Source organism: Ursus maritimus, unplaced genomic scaffold (genome assembly GCF_017311325.1).
Source record: "Ursus maritimus isolate PB19 unplaced genomic scaffold, ASM1731132v1 scaffold_34, whole genome shotgun sequence".
NCBI lineage: Eukaryota > Metazoa > Chordata > Mammalia > Carnivora > Ursidae > Ursus > Ursus maritimus.
Genome location: NW_024426008.1, coordinates 11,708,639 through 11,717,281, shown reverse-complemented (window position 1 = coordinate 11,717,281; position 8,643 = coordinate 11,708,639).

Genomic DNA, 8,643 nt, shown 5'->3' with positions numbered 1-8,643 from the left:
TGATCCAAAAGTTAAAATTTTACAGAAAATTCATTTCTATAGTCTTTCCAAGCATTTGACTTAGTTTTCAGAGTAACAACTCTTTTCTTTCCCCCTTACAGGTCACCAAACCACATAATATTTCATTAAATTACAGAATTACTATAACAAGTGCAATTGGTACAGAGAGATTTGGTAAGAAGCACGACTGATTACTGGACAAGATGCTACTCAACCAGCTATAGGGAGCATGCATGGATACGTTTTACAGAGAAGTGGAGAGCATTAGTTACTGTGATGAGTTGACTCAGTGATGGCCAGTTAGAAGTCTCCATTATGCTAACCTGAGACCTCCCTAGTGGCATTCAATTAAACAGGACTCTCTACTAACCGGAATTTCCAACATATGATGTCCATAATGATGGCCATAAGTCAATAAAGATCCTTATATAACTCTGAGGGGTGTCTGGGTGGCTCAGTTGGTTGAGCGACCAACTCTTTGTTTCGGCTAAGGTCATGATCTCATGGGTGGTGGGACTGAACCCAGTGTTGGGTTCCATGTTCAGTGGAGAGTCTGCTTGGAGATTCTCTCCCTCTGCCACCCCCCCCCCACTCACACTCTCTCTGTCTCTCTAAAATAAATAAATAAACCTTTTTTTACAAAGATCCTGACATAATTTTGAATTATAAAATTGAGACAAGATTAAAGTATGTTCAAGAACTCCTTGTTGATACCTTTACTTTTTTTCCACCTTTTGATATTAGTTTGTGCTATCCTGTAATTTAGGAATCCTTGTAATCTAGCTTTAATCATTTCTGGAACAAGGAAAGGTTAAAAATATACATAAAATAAGTTAATTATCTCTATACTATTTAAATAATTTTATTGCATTCAATACCCTGAAGAAAGAACTTCTCTTGGCCTCTATTAACAGAAACCAAAAATAATAGTGGCTAGTCTAGGACTGGAATGGCCACTCAATGGTCATCTGGAGCACAGGCTCTTTCTTTCTGCTCCAATAACTTAATTGTGATTTCCATCCTCAAGTTTGCCTCATGGTCCCAAGGTGGCTGCTGCAACTCCACCTACCATTCTAGGCAGGATGAAGAGAAAATGAAGGAATTGGCACAAAGGCTGTGCTTTCTAGCCAATTCTGCACCTTCAGAAAAAGGTTCTTGGAAAGCCCCATCTAGTGACCTCCGCATACTTATTATTTGTGCCCTTATCTATCTATGAATAAAATATCATTTTACAGCTAGGCATGTGGCCAGATCTAACAATTCTGAGTTCTCTTACTGAGGAAGAAAGAAAGAATAGATATTGAATAGACAATCAACACTGCTTCCCATAAAATATAGTCCTCACAGGACATTCTAAAAACCTCATTATTTGATAAACAACTTTTTGTCCTGGCTGTCCAGAGAAGTGGGAATTTATTTATTGATTGATTGATTGATTGATCTACTGCTTTAGAAAAGCTGCTACAAGTACATCTTAAGTGCCATATTGAATATTTGTTTTATTCACTCTCTGTATCCATTTCTACCCACACACTATGCAGGACATTAGTCTCGGGTGCCATCTCCAGTTCACATGGATGCTGGCACCATGAGCAGAATTCCACTTCTACAAAGTAAATATTGTGCATGCATAATTCTGTGGTTGTGAGCTTTTAGAAGCTTTTAGAAGTCAAGCCTGTCTCACCAGTTTTTGCCAATCAGTTGCATCTGAAAGCACTAGATGCTCCAGGCAGGCAGCAAAAAGTAGCCGACTGGACCACCCAGAGTGGTCTACCACCACTTTCTCTCTTCTAATCTTTAAGGAAGCCAATACTTATTATAAGGGTGCAATAAGGTCTCTCTTCTTCAGTATCCAATCCAACATCTGCTACAGTGTATCTTAGACTCATTTGGAAATACAATTCACCAAACATTTTATAAGCCCTGCCTTTGTTGGGGTGGGGGGTAGGGGTCCTGCCCTAAAGGAGGTCATGCCTAGCAAAGGAGATGAGATGTACAACACTAATCCAGGTGTAAAAGAAAGTCCTGGAGAAATTTTAGAGGAATGTCTATGGCTTCCTTAATCCTGCTAAGTTAATGTTTGAACAAGCCCCAACCCACAGGCACATTCCTTCACTGTAGATGGCCCAGACACTCCACTTAGTTTTGCCTTCATGAGGAAGACACCAGATTGTCTCACGCTCTTTTGGGGCATCAAAGTGCAATTCATCAAGCATGAAGGGGAGTTTAATCAATTCCTTTTTCTACTTTCCTCACTTCTAATGCTTGCTTCTCTCAGATGCTCAATTGCCTGGCATTGTCACTAATGACAAACCCTAAATAGGACCAGTTGAGATCATTTTAGCTTCTGCTGGGCCAAAACCGTGGTCACCACCACGAATCCCAACCACTTAGCAACCACTGATACCCTTTTGTGCCATGGCTCATGCTCCCAGATTTACAGCCTGATGGATACAGAAACTCACATGAGCCCCCATCTAGTACCACTCTTTCAGATATTACTTCCATATAAGGTTAAGGTGCCTGTACCGCCCCAACTCCACCCGTCCCAGAGTCCAAACTTCCAATGGTGGGGAAATGCCCTTTCTCTTACATTCCTGGTTATAGGAATTGTACCCTCTCAATGTATAAGCAAATTGCCTGAGGTCATGCAATCTTAATTCCCAGTGAACATAGTAGGGCAAGAATTCTGGGTTATTGATACACAAATAAATAAAAATGCAGTATAAACTAATTAACAACAGATGTGTATAAGGAAGATGATGTAATAGATACATTCTGGCAGTAAGAATGTCCAGCAATACATATATAATTTGTTTTTCCACCTAAAATACATTCTTTCTATACAGTAACCCATTTGAGCTTCTCACCTGACCTGGGATGTACACCAGTAGTGCCAATATTTTTATTCTTCTTTTAAACACCAGAAAACAGAGTCTTAGAAAGGTTAAATAACTTTCTCAAAATCTCTCAGATAGAACAATAGAATCTTAACTGAAACCCAGATTATTCTGTCCAGAACTACCGTGCCTTCCATTACATTATCTGCTTGCAGTATTGCTCATAATGTTCAACTAACTGTGGGGTAGCCCTAACTGAGGAAAAATTTTATAATTCTATTATTTTTATTTTATTTTTAAAGATTTATTTACTTATTTTAGAGAGAGAGAGTACAGAGGGGAGGGGCAGAGGCGGAGGGAGACAGAGTCTTAAGCAGACTCCGCACTGAGTGTGGAACCCAACCCCATGACCCCGAGATCATGACCCGAGCCCAAACCAAGAGTCAGACACTTAACTGACTTGCGCCACCCAGGTGCCCCTGTTGTTTTTTTAAAGATGAAAAAAGAATTTTATTTTTTCAAGTTTTTATTTAAATTCCAGTTAGTTAACATACCGTGCAATATTAGTTTTAGGTGTACAATATCATGGTTCAACACATCCATACAACACCTGGTGTTCATTGCAACAAGCACACTCCTTAATCTCCATCACCTATTTAACCCATTCCCCACCTGCCTCTCCCAAAGTTCTTTTTTTTTTTAAGTAGGCTCCACACCCCATGTGGGGCTTAAACTCACAACCCCAAGATCAAGAGTCGCACGTTCTACCGACTAAGCAAGCCAGGTTCCCCTGAAAAATTTTAGATCTCCACCTTTAGTATCCAAAAACTACTATGTGAGTTTCCATGTCCTCCTTAAGTTACTGAACTGAATTACTCCTTTATATCTTTGGTACTTTTCCCAGTGAAAGATGGAGTAATCCCCCTCTCCTTGAGTCTGGGCTGACCACCATAATACCGCAAAAATGACGTTCTGGGATTTCTGAGGCTGAAGACTTACAACTTCTATCAAGGCCTCTTGGAACCCACTCTTCAAGTCCAGCCACCATGCTGTGATGAAGCCCAAACAACCCTGTGGAGAGAGCCATGAGGAGAGGAACCAAGGCTCCAGAAGTCAACCCTAGCTGAGCTCCCCGCCGGAAGCCAGCACCAGCTTGCTAGACATGTGAATGAGCCTTCTTGGAATGGACCATCCAGTCCTTGGCAGGACAGATGAGCTCTCCCCATGCACCCTGACCCAATTTGCAGATGTGTGGACTATACACATGATTGTTACTATTTTAAGCCACCAAGTTTTGGGGTGGTTTGTTTAATAGCACATAACTGGAATCCACCTTTCTGAAACCTTCATGTCCAAAAACCATAGCAAAAAGAACTGTGGGGCACCTGGCTAGTTCTGCCAGTAGAGCATGCAACTCTTGATCTTGGGTCATGAATTCAAGCCCCACATTGGCCATAGAGCTTAGTTTAAAAAAAAAAAATGTGATGGTATACATCAAACTGGTTATGTACTGTATTTTTACCTTTATTTCACTTAGATATTCTATTTTATAGAAGAAAAAGCAAATGAAGAGAGTATCTTCTGATTTGCAAAAGCAAAAAAAAAAAAGCAATTAGACAAATTGTTTTAAAATGCCTTCAACCCTAAATAATAAAAATCTTATTATAAATATGTTAGTATTTGGTTCAAAACTCTGTGGAAAGAATTAGGCCCTCAAGCTTTTACAGTTCCGTGAAGGCCTTCTAAATATAGGAAAGTAAAACTGAAATTTATGTCAGTTTGTTAATGGCATCACTTAAAACTATAACAGTTAATTAACTAATTAACAACTTAATTAACTCAGCACTTAATTTACTTACTTGAGTTCACTTAAATTCCCTAGATGTGATTTAATGAACTTTCAGTGTAATTCCTGACTAACCATGTAAATTGTGTGATGTATACTTCTTCAATTTAAAAGATATTTCTTGAAGTTAAATGATTTAAGGCAGAACACTAAGCCTAGATGAGAGTTTTCATTTTTCTTCAGTGGGGAGGATCTCTGAATTTCTGTCATGTAGCAATTTTCCCATTCCACCTTTATCCTTTCAAAAAGAAAATCGTATCTGGGTTTGTTTGTTTAAATGCATCAATGTAAGAGTCAGAAATCACCAAGCCAATGTGGGCAAATTTCATCACAGTTTATCAATAATTAATTATCCCATATTCTTAAAGAATATGTTGAAAAGCACAGGAGAAAATTTGTTATAAAGCACTGCCTATTCCATGGATTGACTTATCTAATTAACATGTAGACATAGCCGTTACATATAGCCATGCTACTCAGTGTAGGGCCTGTGGATTTATGGCAGCCTAACTTGGAAAAACTCAGCTTTTCTCCTGTGTGTCTCCTTTACTCTGACACGATGACCACACTCACAATACTTCTGACACCAGAAGTGTATGCGTTTTCCCCAACCAAGGAATGTTCTATGACACCAGCTAGGTGTCCTACAATTCAACTCACTTCTGATACTCTGCTTAGAGTTCGCGTCGGATCCCACAGCATATGGGTTCAGTCCCACAAGACCGCCCTCCGCCTCATGTCCCGGTTGTTACCTGTGCTTCTGACCCATCGGCTATAAACCTGAGGTTCCCACAAGCCCCTCCTTGGGTTTGATTAATTTGCTGGAGTGGCTCACAGAACTCAGGGAAACACTTATGTTTACCAGTTTAATCTTTTTTAAAGGGTATGATAAAAGATACAGATAAACATCCAGATGAAGATGTCCCAGTGCAAAGTCTGGGAGAGTCCTGAGTGCAGGAGCTTCTGTCCTGGTGGAATTGGGGTGTGTCACTGTCCCAGTAGGTGGATGTGTTCACCAATCTGGAAGCCCCCCCCAAACCCTATGCTTCTAGGACTTTTATGGAAGCTTCATCATGGAGGTATGATCGATCATTAACTCCATTTCCAGCCCCTGTTCCCTCGCTGGAGAATGGGGGGAAGGCGGTGAAAATTCCTAGCTTCTAATCATGGCTGAGTCTTTTGGTAATGAGTCCCCATCCAGGAGCCATCCAGGTGCCCACCCAGAGTCACCTCATTAGAACAAAACACTCCTGAGGTGCCTGGGTGGCTCCATTGCTTAAGCATCCAACTCTTGGTTTTGGCTCAGGTCATGATCTTGGGGTCGAGATCAAGTTCTGTGTCAGGCTCTATGCTCAGCTGGGAGTTTCTGCTTGAAGATTCTCTCTTTCCCTTTGCCCCTCCCCTGCTCACTTTCTCTCTCTCTCTTTTAAATAAATTAATTTAAAAAAAAAAGACACTTCAATCTCCCAGGAAGTTACAAGGGTTTTAGGAGCCCTGTGTCAGGAAACAAGATGGAAGACCAAATATTAGAAAAAAAGATGCTCCTCGTGCTCTTATCATTAGGAAATTAAAAGTGTTTAAGGAGCTCTGTGCCAGAACCTGGGGGCAGAGACCAATACATATATTTTCTATTATCTCATAGTCCCTGCACTTACTAGTGGGAGATAAGAAAAGTACAGAAATTGAGTGTTTAAATACATTTTTGCACTTTGAGAGAATAATTATATGTCTATTGACTATAATAATGATATATTTAGGCTTGTATTTAGTAAGTCTGGTTTTCATTTCATTTTCCTAATAATTCATTTTTATGATATTATACAAACATCCTAGTCTGCAACAGATTGCAATTTTTTTCTTTGTATTTAAATTTTAGGTAGTTAGCATACAGTGCAAGATTGGTTTCTGGAGTAGAATTCAGTGATTCCTCACTTACATACAACACGTAAGTGCTCATCATGATAAGTGCCCTCCTTTTTTTTTTTTTTTAAATATTTTATTTATTTATTTGACAGAGATAGAGACAGCCAGCGAGAGAGGGAACACAAGCAGGCGGAGTGGGAGAGGAAGAAGCAGGCTCATAGCAGAGGAGCCTGATGTGGGGCTCGATCCCACAACGCCAGGATCACGCCCTGAGCCGAAGGCAGACGCTTAACCGTTGTGCCACCCAGGCGCCCCGATAAGTGCCCTCCTTAATACCCATCACTGATTTGGCCCATCTCCTATCCACCTCTCTCCATCAACCCTCGGTTTGTTCTCTCTTGTTAAGAGTCTATTATAACTTGTTTCCCTCTCTCCTTTTTTCTTTCCCCCTTTCCCATATGTTCATCTGTTTTATTTCTTAAATTCTACATATGAGTGAGATCATACGGTATCTGTCTTTCTCTGATTGACTTATTTCACTTAGCATAATACACTCTAGCTTTATCCATGTGGTTGCAAATGGCAAGATTTCATTCTTTTTGATGGCTGAGTAATACTCCTCGTGTGTGCGTGTGTGTGTGTGTGTGTGTGTGTGTGTGTGTGTGTGTACATACATCTTCTTTATCCATTCGATGGACATTTGGGCTCTCTCCATACTTTGGCTATTGTTAATAATGCTGCTATAAACATTGGGGTGCATGTACCCCTCTGAATCCGTATTTTTGTATCCTTTGGGTAAATACCTACTAGCAGATTGCAACTTTTTTTAAGGCTGGTTTTTCTTTGGGAAGCACTGATTTGACTGGGCTAAGTACTGTGGCAAATAAAAATATGGGTAAGAAATGGTCACTGCTTTCATGAAGTTTACATAGGAATAAGAAATGTCAGGTGTGATGGTTGCACAATTGAAGCATAAACAGCATATTCTAGATGCTTCCAGGAGTGAGATGATTCCAAGCAGGAGAGATAAGAGGTTTTGCAGAGGGAACTGTTAGGTAGGTTTTTTAGAAGTAAAGGGCTCTGCCCACTTCAGACAGAGTAAACCATATGAATAAAGTCAGGGGGTGGGACAGCACACTTACATATTAGGAAAAGCATGCAATTAACCTCCCTTGGTAACAGCAAAGGGAACGTGATATATCTAGAAGGGTAGACCAGGGGCGCAACTGGGGAAGGGCTTTTGAATGCCAAGCAGTTTGTGCTTGAAGGGAGTCAGTTCCAAGCCGCCATGGAAAATTTTTGAGCAGAGAAGTGGTGTTCTCAAAGTTGTGCTCCTAGTGGATTAATTCAATGAGAGAAAGACTGGGGGTTCAATGAGGCAGGAACACCCCAGGCTCTTCAGATGACGTGACAGACCCAAGTCACCTCAAGGGCATGCAGATCAAGATTTGCAAAGGTGCATTTTCACCTTTCCAAATACAAAGTAGTGATCACTAAGTCAAAATACAACAGCAACCTGCCCCATAAAACATCTGAGCAAGCAATGGTTGACTAACATTTGTTAAGCATCCACTGCGTGCATGTTAGGACCAGTATCTTATGTAACCCTCAAAACAACTGTAAATGTGAGGTTCTACTATTATCCTCATTTTTCATATGAGAAATAGGAGGCTATAAAGGTTAAGTACCATGTCCGAGGTAAGCAAGTAAGCAATAAGAGCTTGAGATTAAACTACATTAGTCTGATGCCGAAGTCCATTTCAGCAGTTTTGGATGAACCCAGAAAGTAAACACTCAGACACACTTAAATCTGTACTTCTTGGATGGAAGAACTAAAATCTATACCAGCTGTCCACCTGAACATTAAGAAGCCCATTCTATGTGAAGGTCTGGGATTTTGTTGTTGTTGCTTTAAAAGAAAGATGAGGTTAATTTGGACTAATAGGAAGATGATTTTTCTTTAGTAAAGAGCTGATGAAATTTTTATGTCTATGAACACTTGAATATTCTTGCTTTGCAAAAGGACTAGCACAGGGTACAAAAACAAACGTGTTCTTGTCAATACAATGAGGCCAATACAGAATTGTCCATCCA